Genomic DNA, 16,050 nt, shown 5'->3' on the forward strand with positions numbered 1-16,050 from the left:
AGCTGATCGGGAGGAGAAGCCGGTATGAGGCGAGTAGAAGCAGAGACTCGGAGCGCAGCGATAGACTGAGAAATTCAGGACGAAAGGTTATGGCGTTATGTTTAAGCTGAGTAATTTAATTGTGCGTGCTTCCAGTGGCACTCTCTTGAGTTGTCTCGGTAGCTTATGATCATTTGTTTTTTAGCTGAGTCAAGCTTTAGCTATTTGATGTCAGGAGTGATTTGGGGTTAAGGTGTGGCTCTCAGCAAAAGGGCGATTTACCCAAAGTGTAGCAGAAGTAATCATTATTTTTGGGGGGGGGGGGGGGTTGATGCGGCTGTCACCGGTAGGATTGGGTGAGATATTTAAATCCAGCAAGCGTTCGATTACACAATCATTCTGGAAAATGTTACAAAGCGACATTCGATGACCCGTATAACAACCGCTGTAACTTTTAAGAAGTATGCGAACCCACGTCATTAACGGATGGAATGTTACATTCCATCGGAAGAGATCACGACTTGGTCAGAGACAGCGCATGTTCAGTTCAGAGTTGATCCGTACAGGGCGTGAGCAAGTCCTCTGGCTGATTAGTAGAGTCTGTGGGAGAAAAAAAAAACTAATCGCGTTGAAAATAAAGGATGTTATGCGAATGTTACGCGTGCAATAACTGGAATGTGCACCACTTACTCTTCAAGACAGAAATCGACATTTCTACCAGTTGAAGTAAGTAGGTGTTGGACATTGCCTCATTCAAAAGTTTCATTCAAAAGGTGGTTGTCGATATATTTACTTGTTTCAGGGTCAGAATTCTATTAGAGGCACTATATCACTGCACTGATATCGATTGTGCGCGTGTAGATTTACAGATGTCAGAATGAAGAAGCTGATCGTTAAAACTGTGTTAACACAGGCTACTGATATAACAGTGGGCTTTGCTTTAAGCTGCAATATAATAAACCCCCATCGCTGGCGTGTTAAATTGATAATTTCATGTTTCGTTGTTATTATTGTAAATATTTGTTTGTTTTATTTAGTTTTTTTAATGTAAACTTTTTAACTTTTTTAATTGGACATGGAAGAGAAATAGGCCCTGAGTGTTTTTTTTTTTTTTTAAGCGTATTTAAGTTTTTAGTCTCTTAAAAGAGGAATAAAAACCGGCAGCTGGAGATTTGGATTGACGAAAATGGCGAAAATACTAATAATAAAAAAATCGTTTAAATTGATTAACATTAGATGAAACATGGGATTTGTTCATGACAGAAAGCTTATTAGGTGATCCGTATACATCGTCATTGATTTCTTTGATGCGCGAGCATGGCAAATTCCACGAGACCCCACCCTGTACATTGTGATGTATACGCGATTTTTTCTTTTTTCTCTCGGCTACTAGTTTCCTTTTTTCTTTTCCATTCGTGCTTGGCTTCTCTCACTTTTCCCTTTTCACACACAGTTGAACATCAGGAGTGAAGACCTCCGTTTCATACTAGTGTCAACTGTGTCATTAAATGGATTTCTTACGTCTGAATGACGTCGAACTGCTGAAGGTGAGATATGAAATATGATTGTTTAAGGTGACAGTTTGTACTAGTGACAAGGGCAGGGCGGGCGATGTGTCTGAACTAGATGTTTGAGAGCAGTTTTTCCCCCCAACTTTTTCAGCTTCTACAATTTTGTGTTTGATTTTTATCATTAAAGATTTAAGGAAATCTGTCAGAATTTCCAGGTCTTGTGAAATGTTTAATCTTTTACATAATCATACATGCCCATATATGTAAAATGACTAAGCGCACAATGTGCAGCCATCAAGGAATTTTCCAAATCATATAATAATCCATCATATCTCCAGACTACAGTCTGTTTTCTTCTCTTGAATTTGTGGATGGAATTATCTAAGTAATCAATTGTTAAGAAGCACCCTTAACTTATGTTTATGCAACTGTTTTTAGTCACTCCCAACTCTTCTTGTAAAGTAAAAAGATAACCATTTAAACTGTGACAAACCATTTTCTCTCCCAGTTTTGGCAGAATTATGCAAATATCAGATTCTGTCATGATATAACTTTTTTCCTTATTTTTTGTCAACCTTAAAGGAATATTTTGGTTTTAACACAAGTTAAGCTCAGTCATCAGCATTTGTGGCATAATTTTGATTACCACATATAAAAATTATTTTGACTCGTCTCTCATTTTCTTAAAAAAAAAAAAAAAAAAAAAAGCAAAAATCAAGGTTATTTTTAAAGGTTTAAAATAAAAAATATAAATGAATTCTTATGGTAAAACTTGTATGTTATTTGAGCTATAAAGTTCATGGCAACAATTTTGTAAAATTCTATATGACTTTACACAGAAAAGGTTAGGAAGTGATTTTATCACACTAAAATCATGTTGACAAGTATTTTGTTTATGTCTTGTGCCTGTTCTTTTGAAAAAGTGAGTATTTTAATGTTTATGGATTGACCCCATTCACTTCCATCGAAAGTGCCTCGCTGGAGCCCAGATTTTGTTATTTTTTTTAAAGAAAAGGAGGGACAAGTGGATGTAATTTTTTCTGTGAATCAACATTGTCACAAATGTCGATGAAGCTTAACCTGTATTGAATATGGAGTATTCCTTTAATCTAGTTTGCTTGGTAAAAATGTTTTTTTATGACATCATTTAAGAATAATTATTTTCTTTTGTGTTTTTTGGCTTTTCTCTCTCTAAAAATGAGAAAGAATTAGTATTGACATGACACTAATACCATCACCATGGTATTGCCACAGTACTACATTGTGACGTACTACATTATCCAAGCTAATTTACACACGTATGACTATGTTAGAAACACATACCTGCACTCCTTAAACTACCATGCCGTGGATTCTCTCTCTCTCTCTCTCTCTCTCTCTCTCTCTCTCTCTCTCTCTCTCATTGATGTTTAGATCCTGTAAGAGAAAGCTAACATTGCTAATACTGTACATTCCTGCAGGTTCCAGTATCAACATAAAATGTAGTTTAAATGCATAGTAACAACAAGTAACGAAGCTCATTTAATATTAATATCTGAATTTTAGGGGCCTGAGTAGCTTAGCGAGTATTGACGCTGACTACCACCCCTAGAATCGCGAGTTTGCATCCAGGGTGTGCTGAGTGTCTCCAGCTAGGTCTACTAAGAAACCAAATTGGCCCGGTTGCTAGGGAGGGTAGAGTCACATGGGGTAACCTCTTCGTGGTCGCGACTAGGGGTTCACATTCTCAATGGTATGCGTGGTAAGTTGTGCGTGGATAGCAGTGAGTGCTGTGCACACTCCACATGCTGTCTCTGTGGTGTCATGCACAATGAGCATAGTGATATGGTGTGTGGATTGAGGGTCTCAGAAGTTGAGTTAACTGGGACTTGTCCTCCGCCACCTGGATTGAGGTGAGTAACCGTGCCACCACGAGGACCTACTAAGTAGTGGGAATTGGGCATTCCAAATTGTGAGAAAAGGGGTTATATATATATATATATATATATATATATATATATATATATATATATATATATATGAATTGTATCAATAATTTTATTTTTAATATTGAAAATATAAAAATTCAGAAGCTTAACCATTTATTAGTTTTGTGTTTGCATCTAAACAAATTCCATAGCTAGATGGTCTGGATTCTAATATCTTTATAATTTATATAAAAATGTTCTTAGATTTTTTTTAACCTAAAAATGATAAACAAGTTTAGTTCCAGATAGAGCTCATTAAAGAAGTAGCACAGTGCAGTTTATGGATTAAAAAAAGAACATACGTTTCTTTGCCCTGTGTAATTGCCTTCCATAGGAAGGTTGTACATGTTGGATCTATATGAGCAGGTCTAATTTTCTTCATGTCAGCTGATGTGTTTTTTGTTATGCAATGAGTCCCTTGTTTCCTCATTCATATGTGTCTGTGTATTTAAAAGCACCAGTACAGTTGTTGTGAGGAAATGTTTGCTCTCTGATCCCATTGACTGGTGTCTGGTCTTGCAATTGAGTTCACTGCTAGAGGAGTTTGTCATCTGTGCGTGGCTGGAAAGACTGATACAGAAATCTAGCATTGGTGTCCAAATGTGCTTTCACATAAGCTCTTTCGGGTTCATTTGATGTCAATGTTTGGTTTTGTTTGGATGTTGTGAACGATGGCTTTCACACCACCTTTTCAAGAGGACTGTGGTGCAGTTCATGGGTGCACACCTGAGTCCATTTGGAAAGGTGGTATGGTTCATGTGAACTCTGGTACGGTTTGCTGCTGAGATGACCGCAATCCACCTAAATTATGGACCTAACCTAAAACTCACTGGACAATCTGTGCTCTAAATGGAGAAATCGGTAATGGAGGTTGTTTGATTGCTTTTCAAGGTCTCTGCCTTTTCAAGCGTTTCCTCTCTTTGGTTTTTGACATTTATCAGAGATGTCTTTACAGGGAGGTTTTTCTGAAACAGTGAACATCTCCAGTTCAAATGCTTTGCTTCCTCTATAACCTCTATAGTATTCATACTTGCATAAGTAGTTGGAAGGATTTCATAATATCTGTGAAGATGATCTGACCACAGCATGGTGTGTTGAGCTCCGACAACTGTATGCGTGGGCTGATCAGAAGAAATGTCATGGCATGGAGACTTTATAAAGCCACATCTTTAGCATCACACATCATTGCTGTAAGCCTCTTTGATATTTAGATTTTTTTTAAACTCTCATTTGTGAGAGAGTTTTTAAAGGGTTTTTTCTGGAGTCTTGGCACAGATTCCTCCATTCCCTCCGTAATTGGTGGGTTGTCGTGTCGCACAGACTGTGAGTGGGGTTTTTTTTTTTTGCAGATGAACTCCGCTCTGACAGTGATTTGCCTGTTTAGCAGGTGGCTGGAGTTGTATGAGTGTGGGAGGGAAGGATCTTAGAAGAAGGTCTGCTGTTGTCTCAAGAACAGAGGCGCTTCCCGTCTGTGCAGCCCACAGTCCTGTGGGACCAAATGCTGGACGCTCAGGCAGTATGTCGAGCTTCTGTCCACATTTTGTCTGTATACTAGCATAGAACAAGTCTTAAAATTATAGATTCTTTTTTCAGTGGAACAGAAAAACAAATGTTATACAGAATGTTATCCTCAGTCACAATGCAGCTTAATTGTTAGGCAGGATGTTCCATACATCTCAATTTATGCATGAGGTAGTCCAGTTACCTTCCTGCTTGAAATTCCATAGTTAGTGTTGGTGATGACTACTGCCTGGCAATGACTTTCAGTGTCTTGGTGTAGAGATAATTTGGTACTATCAGAGACTTGTAGGCTCCTAGAGAGAATTTGGTTTTGCTGTCTACCCTGAGGGGCCTGTATAATCTCCCTTTGATTAAATGGGCTGCAGGCTTTGTGTTCCACAGCGCCATGTAAGTTACCCAGTTCGGGGTTTTGTGTAATTGTTCTTCATTGAATTTCCCAACACACAGTGCGTACATACAAAGAGACGGGCACACTCATACATTGCAGAGATCTGCCAAACACTAGGAAGCAACAATTCATTCTTTCCAGTGGAAATGGGTTTTGCTTAAAAAACCTGTCGACTCCACTTGTAGACTAGTTCTCTTTTTCTCTCTCCTGTAAGGCGAGCTATTTCACATCGGCAAGACGGAGTGTGAGCTGGCCCAGCACTGCAGGAGGATGGAGTCAGTCCAGCACAGAGTACCTCAGACAGCATGGAGGGCCTCTACAGACAGAAAGGAATTTTTACCATATGTACCAGGCATCCCAAGAATGCTTGGCACAGAGACTTGACCAACGGAAAGAAATGCAGAAAGTGCAATGGAAAGGGCTGCTAGTTATTGAAAGAAAGGGAGAGGGAGGGAGGGAGGGCAAACTGCAGGAATGAACCTGTTGAATATAATTCCATGACTGTTTCCAAAGGAAATGTTTATTCTTTAAGTGGTGGTGATGAGTTGTGGGTATGCAAAGATAAACAGTTAAAATTGCAGTTTCTGGCACTTTTGTGATATTGCATCCTCTTGCTAAATCAGTTGTCCTTGGTCATTAAGTAACTATTGTTGTCTGTCATTTGCTGTGTTATCTAAAACAGTATACAAGTTTATATGCATACATTTTTGTATAATGTTCATATAATTTTTTTTCTGATGTTGAATGGAGACATTCCCATTAAGTCTGATTTACCCATGGCACACTATTCATTAATTTCGCATGAATAAGTCGAGTCAAAGCTTATGCTTCCTTTGCTGTCCTGGGAGAGGCAGCTGCCACTGTGATCGCTGCTAACATTGTGAGCTATGATTCAGAGTGTGGAGGGTGGGGTGGGGGAAACAATCAATTCTTTGTCATTACTCCAGCCAACATTATGAAAGAAGCTTCATTTGAGACTGCTTATTCATGGTTTACCAGTTGTCATCATGCCGGCTTCCTCTTTCATTAGATGGCAAGTTGATCTTTACTGGTAATACAGAATGTTCCTCTGAAGAATGTAGTCCTGAGCCATCGGTGTAATGGCATCAGATCTAAAGAAAGTAGGAGGGGTGAGTTCTGGACCTGCTAAAGCTACAGTATGTACTAATGCAGACATGAATGCAAGCAGCATGGCAATAACACCCCAGTGTGTCTGGTTCCCTCTAACTTTCATTGAACTGTATTGAAATAGGTTGTTGACTTTGCCACATAAGCTGTGCTTTACAAAATAACAGTAAAAAAGAAGTTGAAGCCTCGTATTTAATCTTGGCCAGATGTTCTGCATTCTTTGGTGCTGCAATCTGCATTTCAGAAGAGCAAGCTACAGAAAGCACAATTACTTCTCAATTTCAAACTTCCCTAATTCATGCAAAGCAGTAATTTCTTCATACTCTGTAGCATATGGCAGCCATTGCAGTTCAGATATGAATGTGTCTGTATGTTTGTAATTTTGTGTGTGTTGTAAGTATGACCTTAACGAGCTCCATTTTCTTTGTGGTAGGCTGTGGTCCGCAAACTACAGTGTGAATGTGTGTGTGTGGGATGCTCATTGCACTCTTAAAGGCTTTGAGTGTCTCCCACATTTCCTCTGGCTTCATGTGGGTCTCTGGAGCTCTTTTGGAGATTTATAGAAACCACACCCCTCAGTCCTGATATTAGCAGGAGATTACTTGAATTCCTGAAATTACTTTGCTGCTTCCGCGTTGCCCCACAGGCATTTCCATTGTATAACCCAGCTGGAATTTCCTACTTTATATCAAACCGTTTCACCAGCATATTTGTCTGTTTAGTAAGTGTCTGAAGGAAGTCAAATGGTGGCTTAGAGACACAGTCTGTCTTGAATGTCAGAGACACGAATAGGAGGCAGCTCTTGTGTCAAACAAGCGCCGAGAGTTTCCTAGACATTGCACAACCAGCATCTTGGTTCACACAGACTCCTAGTTCTCCTAGCAGTGACAGATGAAAATGCACACATAAATGTGCCACACCCCTTTTTCCTTCAAGGTTCCTCTGATGAATTCTCATGGTCTTCCTGAATATGCTCCTACAGCTCAGGCTGTGGATAGACCTTTTTTATGGTTAAGATTGCCTTCCTTGAGCGCTTTAGACTCTTTGGCAATGACTTGGCCACAATGTTTAGTGTGTCTATGCTCTTTTAGATTGTTTTTCTGAGCTATATATATAGAGATTAGTGTGTCGTGCCCTGTTAACACACACACACTGCCATGCTCGCTCCATCATTTCTGAGACAGGTTATATCTTTACGAGAGGAGAAACAGGATGTATTTGTGACGTCTGTGAACCGGACGAGTCCCTGGTAAGTCTTCCTGTTTACCACCTCCTCTTCACAAACAAACCGACTTCATCTCAAAGCCCTTTAGGTACAGGTGTGCTTTTCTGTAGAACGGATAATTCCCATCTTTTCCCCTTCCTGGCATCTGCCGGTTTTTGTCTTTTCATATGTGCATTAGTGAATGGCATCTATTTCTCAGTGTCTGCACTTCTTTTCTCACTGTTGCCTGCATGCCGGTTGACTCATGCCTTGATTCATGGCAGAATTACCAGAGCTGCCTCAGCATTTGAGGCATCACTGCTGGGACACCAGCCCTCTTTGATTGCCTGGGCTCCTCAAAGGCCCTGATGCAGACACAACTAGGTGTGATTGAGGAGGGAGCCGAGACACAAGTGGATGTGTGGGTCAATGCATATGTAAAGGGTGGTGAATAACGCAAATGATCTGCATGACATGGAGGTGAATGGGTAGTGGAGTGGATATTACAAACCCCAGCTCAGGAATCGACACAGTGCATCTGTGCCTCTGCAGTCGCATGACAAAAGCTTTGGACATTTGGAGAATAGGACCAGATGGTTCTCTCTTTCGCCTCAAGAACTGGCTTCACATGGCAAACTCTCTTTTAAAATGTTTCAAATAACTGCGCTTAAAAGTTTTGCAGTTGCTGACTTCCGGTTAAGAACTAGACATTTTTTGCCACATGCTGATGCTTATGCATGCTGTCATGTGGCATTTTATAACTAAAATGTATTCTCTTATCACTTAAGAGGTTTCCTTCAAGAGATTCTTGCTGCATTCTGCCAATTTATGGTTCCAATCTCGATTTGTTTTGCTGTTGCATAAAGACAAGAGACTTTATTGCAATTCAACTGCTGGGTGTGGTTCTCTTCTCTACTTTTCCCTACTGTACTCCCACTGAGAGCCCTGGCTTGACAGGACAAGCATTACAGGAATATACCATTTCCACCACTGGCCCCTGATGAGCAGCGAACCTGTGGAATTTGCACCTTTTAAAGCCGGTTTCCCTTAATAATCAGCCAAGGACTGACCTTGCATTTCACATTAATCAAAGATCCCTCCTCCACCCACCCCATTCAGTCTCTTGATTATTCATCATTTGGAAGCTGAAGGGAATGACTAATGCATTGATCTGCAGCTCACTTCAGTAACTATTTATGTGGGACATTTGTTGCAATCGTGTGGCAGCTGAGGGATGTTTGGGATGACTGAGTCAAGCAGGTAAACATGTATCTGCCATGCTTCTGTTTAGATAGAGGGTTTAAGAGCACTCACTTTGAAAATGTGGCTTCCCACTGTCTTCCAGATGTTGGGCAAGCCTCGTCACTTGACCCTAAACCTTGTGTCTTTGCCAATTGGATTGAAATGCACTTTTGTCTCTTACCTGCCATCCAAGCTGTTTGTTGTCTCCTGGTGATGTGAGCAAGCTGTCACTCTTGGATGTAGTTGCTGGACAGCTGATGCCACTGATGCAACAGTTTGAGAGCAATAAAAACAAAGAGAACACGGGAGATGAAGTATAAATGTGTTTTCACCTCCATCTACCCCCTATATTGAGCTTTCTCTGGGCTATTGATTAATTGGTTTATTTTATAGGTTTCCTGGATTGTGAAAGGTAGGTTGATGAAGAGGTAGAGCTTAGAGATGTAGAAAGGAAAATGTGTGAGCAGCCGCTGCAAAGAGAAGGGCACATACTTTACCATTTTCCCTTGGCTTGCAGAGCAGCCTGACGGTAATTGTTTGGGAAGCTTCCACAGCTTTACAATAAATCACTTCTTGGGAACACAGTGTTCTGTGTGACAGGATTTGCAGGCATTGTGTGTTTGTGTATGTCAATGAGTCAAAGAGACAGTAAGAGTTTAAAAATGCTCCATTGTGTCAACTTATCACTGAAGCTTGTGGGTGACTTGGTGGGGGCAATTCAAAGGCCATTTAGTGGACCTGTGAAAATAAAATAAAAAATTCCTGCCCAATGGAAAAATTAAGGGATGGAGAAAAGTGTCTGTCTTTTCAATAAATGCATGTCATCAGTACTGTTTGGTCTGTGCCGCCCATTTAATGGGGTTAAATCAATGGGTGTCAACTGTAGACAGCATATTATAGTGTGACGCTGGACAGAGGAGTGTGATTGTGTTTAAGTCTTGTAACCAAAGCCGGCAGCCCTCCCTGCCTGCAGTGTCCTGATCACAGAACGATCTTATCTCCGCCTTCAGACAAGGAACGATTCAGCCGCCTGGGTGTCTGATAACAACATGCTTAAGACTCAGCGGAAGGAGGAAGCGGCAACTGAATGTGATTTTCTTCACTGAAAACAAAATAGATGCATTGAGTGTCCGTTTTTCCCTGTCAATCCACTGCAGTTGTTTCTCCAATGGGTAGATATGCAAGCATGGCCATGCTGTTTGGCAGGAACCATTGTTTCCAAGTCGTGTGTGTGTGTGTGTGTGTGTGTGTGTGTGTGTGTGTGTGTGTGTGTGTGTGTGTGTGTGTGTGTGTGTGTGTAAAGAGAGAAAAGGAGCAAAGCTGAATGAGTGTGTCTATGTGGAGGGAGTGCCCAGTCCAGGGCAAATCGGAATTGCTTTTTGCGGACTGGCCCTTTTTAGTGGTTCAGCAGGGTCAATGGTTTCACCGAGGCTGTACCCCTCCAGCACTCATCCTTGAACTGCAGAAAAAAAGCACAGAGCTTTACCGCCATCTTTAATGCTGTGTGGATCAATGGAAGAGTGAGGCCCAGAGACTGCCTGTTTCAGAGAGGGAACACACTCAGGAAATGAAACCATACTTCACGTGCTACCCTTGTGCTGCGCACAAGATTTTCTTATTGCAGGAAATTATTTTGTTAAATTAAGCAAATGTGTTTGAAAACTAAACCAAATCTTTAAGTCAATTAGATAAGGGGATACTTTTAATGCCTTGCCATTGGTGTATAGTCTCTCTGTAGAACAGTACTAGCATGATCAAAAGCCTCAGTCCTGCACACAGGCAGCAAATCTATCTGTACTCAATTAGAGCTGAGTGAATGAATGCTGAAGCAGTAGCAGTTCTGCAATACCTTGGGGGCAGAGATCACATGACTAAACTGCTCACTCTCTCACTCTGTCTCATTTGTCTTCATGGCTGTGGCAGTAAAAATGGGAAAGCAACTGTTTAAATTTCATACAGATTTTCACATTTTCATAATTCACAAAATCTTTCATTTTTTTTCAGTCCGGTCTTTTAATTGTTTTGGATGAAGGCTGATGTTTAAAGTGTATTTAATAAGGCTTCTAAGAGATGATAACTAAAATGTTTTACTGTGACATTTGTTTTCTTATGTGCTTATTTCATATTAGATCTGCCTTTTTAAACTATGTTTTAGCACTTTCACAAATTGTTTGTTTTGGTGTACCTCACACATCTGTTTCTGTCTTTCTTTTCCCTTGCAGGTCCAGCCACACCCCATTCCCATATTTTCTGAGGAGTATCGGGAACAGTCTCTGGGAGGCCTATTGGCTGACCTGCAGCAGTTCTTCACTGGCAAGCTTTATGTTCTTGTTTACCAGCTAAAGCTGCCAGCTGAAGAACTGTTGTGGTTTGCTCTTTCCTGGCACATCAGCTGAGAGATGACTGTACGGAGGTAAAGGCATTGTGGGCTCAGGAATTAAGTCCTACCAGGCAGTCGATAAGGCTGTCCGAACCAATCCAAGATGAGACTGATCCCATTTATTTTCTTATCCACCACCAGCCTTCCCCCATCCACTCACGTGAGCTGCCCAAGCTTGGCTATTCGTTCTTCTCAGGCATTAACAACAACAACTACTAAGCAGGGACTATCCTGATTCAGCAACATTCCTGGCCTGGTGAGGTCTCAATGCCTTTTTGTGGGTGGGGAAAAGGCAGGGAGTGGCATTATGTGCTCTCATCAGAGCTGACAGAGGTGGCCATCTTCCTGTTCTGCTGTAGCAAATGAAGAGAAAGCTGGAGGATGGAGGCTGTTGTCTTGTCTTATATGTAGTTGCAAGAAATCATATGTAAATCTTAAGAACTACTGAAAGAGGAGTTTGTGTTCTTATAAATGTTTGTGTTTTCTGGACACGTGCCCAGGCTTTGACGTGTTTTTGTGTTGAAAGTTGCAAAGTTCCTCCAGGGAATGACTGATGAAAGCCTGCAGTGTGAATGTAACTTCCTCTTTCCCTTCCGAGGCCTTTCAGTGGCATAAATTTGAGTTTTGGTTGGTTTGTTCTACTTGTGCACTATGTGTTCAACTCTGACTTTGGTCACATTCTGTATGCGTACACGCAGACTTTATACACATCCTCACCACGTCATCTAACCCTAGACGAGCTGTAAACATCACCTTAAGGCCAACTTCAGTGCTAAAAACAGGATATGAAAATGTGTCCTTCTAAATCCTCCCAGCCAGATGAAAACATTCTCAGCATTTAGCATAACCAGATGTGCCATGTCAGTGTTTTGCCAAATCTTACCTGCTATTAAATTCCAATCCCCTTGGACCCTAAAGCAATTTGTTTGGCTGACAGAACTTTTTTTGTTGGACTTTCTAATTGGTGCCGGAGAAAAACTAATATTTGTTTATGCTTGTTAATGTCATCTTGACCATTTATAGTGCTTAAAGGGCACCTATTATGCCCCTTTTCACAAGATGTAATTTAAATCTTTGGTGTCCCCAGAATGTGTCTGTGAAGTTTCAGCTCAAAATACCCAACAGATCATTTATTATACCATTTTGAAAATGTCAATGTTTAGGTGGCAATACAAACTAGCTGTTTTTTTTTGTGTGTGTGTCTCTAAATGCAAATGAGCTGGTGCTCCCCGCCCCATATCCTGAATAGGGTGGAGGTTTGACATCTCTGCTTCAGATAACTAGACATTATAAGCAATATGACTGATAGTGAAAGTAGTGGTGTTCAGCCCTATATGTTTGGACCGGAGTCGGACACTGATGAGGGAGAGACTCCGTCAGAAGTAACAACTTTGAGAATGAACCAGGACGTTTCCGAATATTTGTTTTAGAGTTTTTTTTTCAGCAGTTTTGCAACGATGGATGAGCAACACACAAATACTGTTACAACGTGCGCTATAACGAAACAACACAAACAAACATGTCCGTCGGCAAGGTCAATCAACAGTCGTGGGCAGGGCCTGCAGATTCTGCAAAAGGCTTGTTCTGAGACAGTAAAAGTGACCATGTAAAAGTGAATTTTGTGTAATAGGTCCCCTTTAAAAAAAAGTTTTTAAATTATGTCACATTTAGCAGTTAACCAATTAGCCTGTTAGCTTAGCATGCAGCTAACTGATTAGCCTACTAACCTATTATACTCTATGCAATTGTCTTACCCTACTACTTTCTGTTTCTGATCAGTTATTGCAACCCCTTGGGGTCTGAGGTGGTAAAATATGGCACAACAGAAATGTGCTCCCCAGGGACCCATCCATTTCTGACAGTTATTAAAAAATATATATAGGAGTGGAGGTGGTGTAGTGGGCTAAAGCACATAACTGTAAATCAGAAGGTCGCTGGTTTGATCCCCATGGCCACCACCATTGTGTCCTTGAGCAAGACACTTAACTCCAGGTTGCTCTGGGGGGATTGTCCCTGTAATATGTGCTCTGTAAGTCGCTGTGGATAAAAGCGTCTGCCAAATGCATAAATGTAAAAATGTAAATATATCTTGGACAGAGTTATGCCACTTTTATGAAGCTCTCATATGGACTGGCCACACTGTTCTGCACATGTAACTGTACCTTACCTTTGGCTCTGACCTCCACACAAGGGCCTCTTCAGGTCATGGGGAAGATTGCCTCCCTGATCCGCTGTAGTCTAATGTCAGTCTTCCTGCAAGTGCATTAAAAGATTGTGAAGGGTCGTCATCTCAGCTCCTCTTAAAGAAATGGCACACACATAAGAAGCTCTGCGTCTGTGCTACAGATGCATTTAGGCCGTAGTGAACATGTTACTGTCAGAACTCCAATCTTCTATCCATTCATAATAAGGCTAGAGTCAGACTGTTTTATGAAACATTACATTATGATTAATTAACTAGCTCATCAGGATGACTGTTTTGGGTCTAAATCAGACTCTCCATGTTTGTCCTTGTCAAAATGTGAATAAATAATGTAATGCTGGAGTGATTGGTCAAATAAATGAATAAATTGGCTTTGGGCAAGATATACCTTTTTTTGAATTTGTATTTAATTAAATTGTAAGTAATATGTGATTGATTTATGAATGTTAACCTTATTTGTAAAATTCCTCTCTTAGATGAACTAGAGAATGCATCCTGTTTTTTTTTTTTCTTGTTGTATTTCCTGAAACTTTACAAGGCAGGGATGCAATTTATTTAAGAAAGGTTAGCGATAATCTTCTTATGCTGGAGAAGATTATATAAGGCTAAATAAAATGCAGAGATGTTAATAATATTAACGTTTTAATGAAAGTTATTATAAAGTGTTACCAAGAAAATCATACTCTGGGTCTCTGGGTTGGCTGGGAGTCTAAAACTGCCTTGTATGCAAGGAATGTTCTTGCTAAATGCTGTTGATTACCATAGAAAATTACAAACGTATATCAACAAATGCCCCATTGTCTTTCACTGTAAGTGGATTTCTATAAACCATTTTTGAGTTTTTACAATCTGAGGTATAAGTCTAAATTATTTTTGTGCTAACTGACAGCATGTCACAGATGCTACCAGTAGAGCCAAGTTATCCCGCAACATTCCTTTAATGTGAGACAGCTCACAGAGTCTTTGTTTGTTGAGTAAAACTTGTAGCTGGGGCCCCACAAGTGCAAAATAAACCCAAATGGCAAAGGTCAGATACCTCACAGTAACTGTGCAACAGGGTGAGGGGTGCCTTAGATTACAAGTCTTATGATCTTTTCCAAGTACTTACTTTTAATGCTTTAGATAATGTTCAAACCTAACAGGGTCATGAAGCTAAAAGCACACAAGCAGTGATATTTCTGAATCGGTATGAGTCATTTGTCTGCAGTTGGTCCATGTCAACTCTTCATTTGTTACTTTGTTTTTTCACAAAGTGTAATGCATCTGAATCAACTTGTTGTTGAAAAACTTCATAATCCAATTTAGACTGAAAAATTGGAATAATAATTTAAGATGGCACATTAGTACAACATGTTTCACAACACAACATGTTCCAATCTATTTCACACCAAATCTGTTCACAAAGAAAGTCAATTTGGTAGGACTGATGAAACATTTCTGTCTACATGGACGACTTGGACGAAGAGAGGAAATGGCTCCAGACCTGGTGCAAAGTGGTTTTACAACTCTTATAAATTCCCTCTTCCACGAGGTTAAAGCTGCTTAAACAGATTACCTTAAGTTCCAGGCAAGCAAGAGATCATTTACCTGATGAAACATCCATGTCACAACACCGTTCCAGCATTCCGCAAATCTTCCTGGCCTTTGCCCTCAGGCTTGTGCCTTTTTCCTTTTACCAGGTCAATGTACCAGAGTTTACCTCTCGCACAGTGGGTGTCATGTAACCTGTCTGATTGGCAAGAGTCACTGTGAGTAATGCAGCACTGTAAAATACCCTGATAAGACTTACAGGGTGATTCACTGTCACTGCTTGGTCTTATGAATAAAAACACGTATTGAGACAGCTAGAAAGAATATCATTGTTCAGAATTTTTTATTTTTTTTAGAATATGATGACTACTGTCACGTTAGCAAAAATAAGTTCAGGACAGAGAAGTCACATGTATTTAAGTAATAATGTAACGTGACTCTAAATACTGCTTCTTTAGCTTCCTCTCTCACGAGCAGACATGAACAGTACAGCGCTCCTTATTTGTGCCCCACCTGTTATTTGCTGAACGCCATTGACACACAGGGGTAAAACCATTTAAATTAGGAAATCATTTCTAAATGCAACTCAAACTCTGGATATTCTTTAACCTCTCACCCAATCTCCCTGAAAAGAAGTATTTAGAGGCTTGGATTCCCCATAAAAAACTTGCACCCCTCACACCATGTCCATGTTCAGGCTGTGTGATTATAGCAGCTCCCCACAGTCTGGTGAATTCATTAGATGCTGCTGGAAAATCCCATATGCATGGTGTCTGATGACTCATAGCATACAGTGTGTACTCCTACCAATTTGTGAGCAAGTACCGGTAACTAACCTCATGGTTAAATAAAGCAATGCGATACATATAACAGCGTGCAGCCAGCAGACCTAGAAATAGAAAGGGGTGGAATAGTAGGAAAAGGTGAAATGTATGGGAGATGGAGCGAGGGATGGATGGAGTATGTAAAACAGTCTTCATTTACACACCCATATGAT

At 40.4% G+C, this 16,050-nt stretch overlaps 1 long non-coding RNA gene across 3 annotated transcripts; it reads left to right on the plus strand.

Annotated features, from left to right (window-relative positions):
• LOC127630097 (uncharacterized) lies at positions 1-11,815 on the plus strand. 3 transcript variants are annotated; one of them, XR_007968827.1, is made up of 3 exons: positions 1-86; positions 1,433-1,526; positions 11,163-11,815. It is a non-coding gene; the product is annotated as an uncharacterized LOC127630097 (long non-coding RNA). The 3 variants fall into 3 exon arrangements; XR_007968826.1 differs by having other exon boundaries at positions 3-121; XR_007968825.1 differs by lacking the exon at positions 1-86 and adding an exon at positions 344-705.
• Positions 11,816-16,050: the final 4,235 nt, after the last annotated feature.

This window comes from Xyrauchen texanus, chromosome 36, assembly GCF_025860055.1.
Source record: "Xyrauchen texanus isolate HMW12.3.18 chromosome 36, RBS_HiC_50CHRs, whole genome shotgun sequence".
Lineage (NCBI taxonomy): Eukaryota > Metazoa > Chordata > Actinopteri > Cypriniformes > Catostomidae > Xyrauchen > Xyrauchen texanus.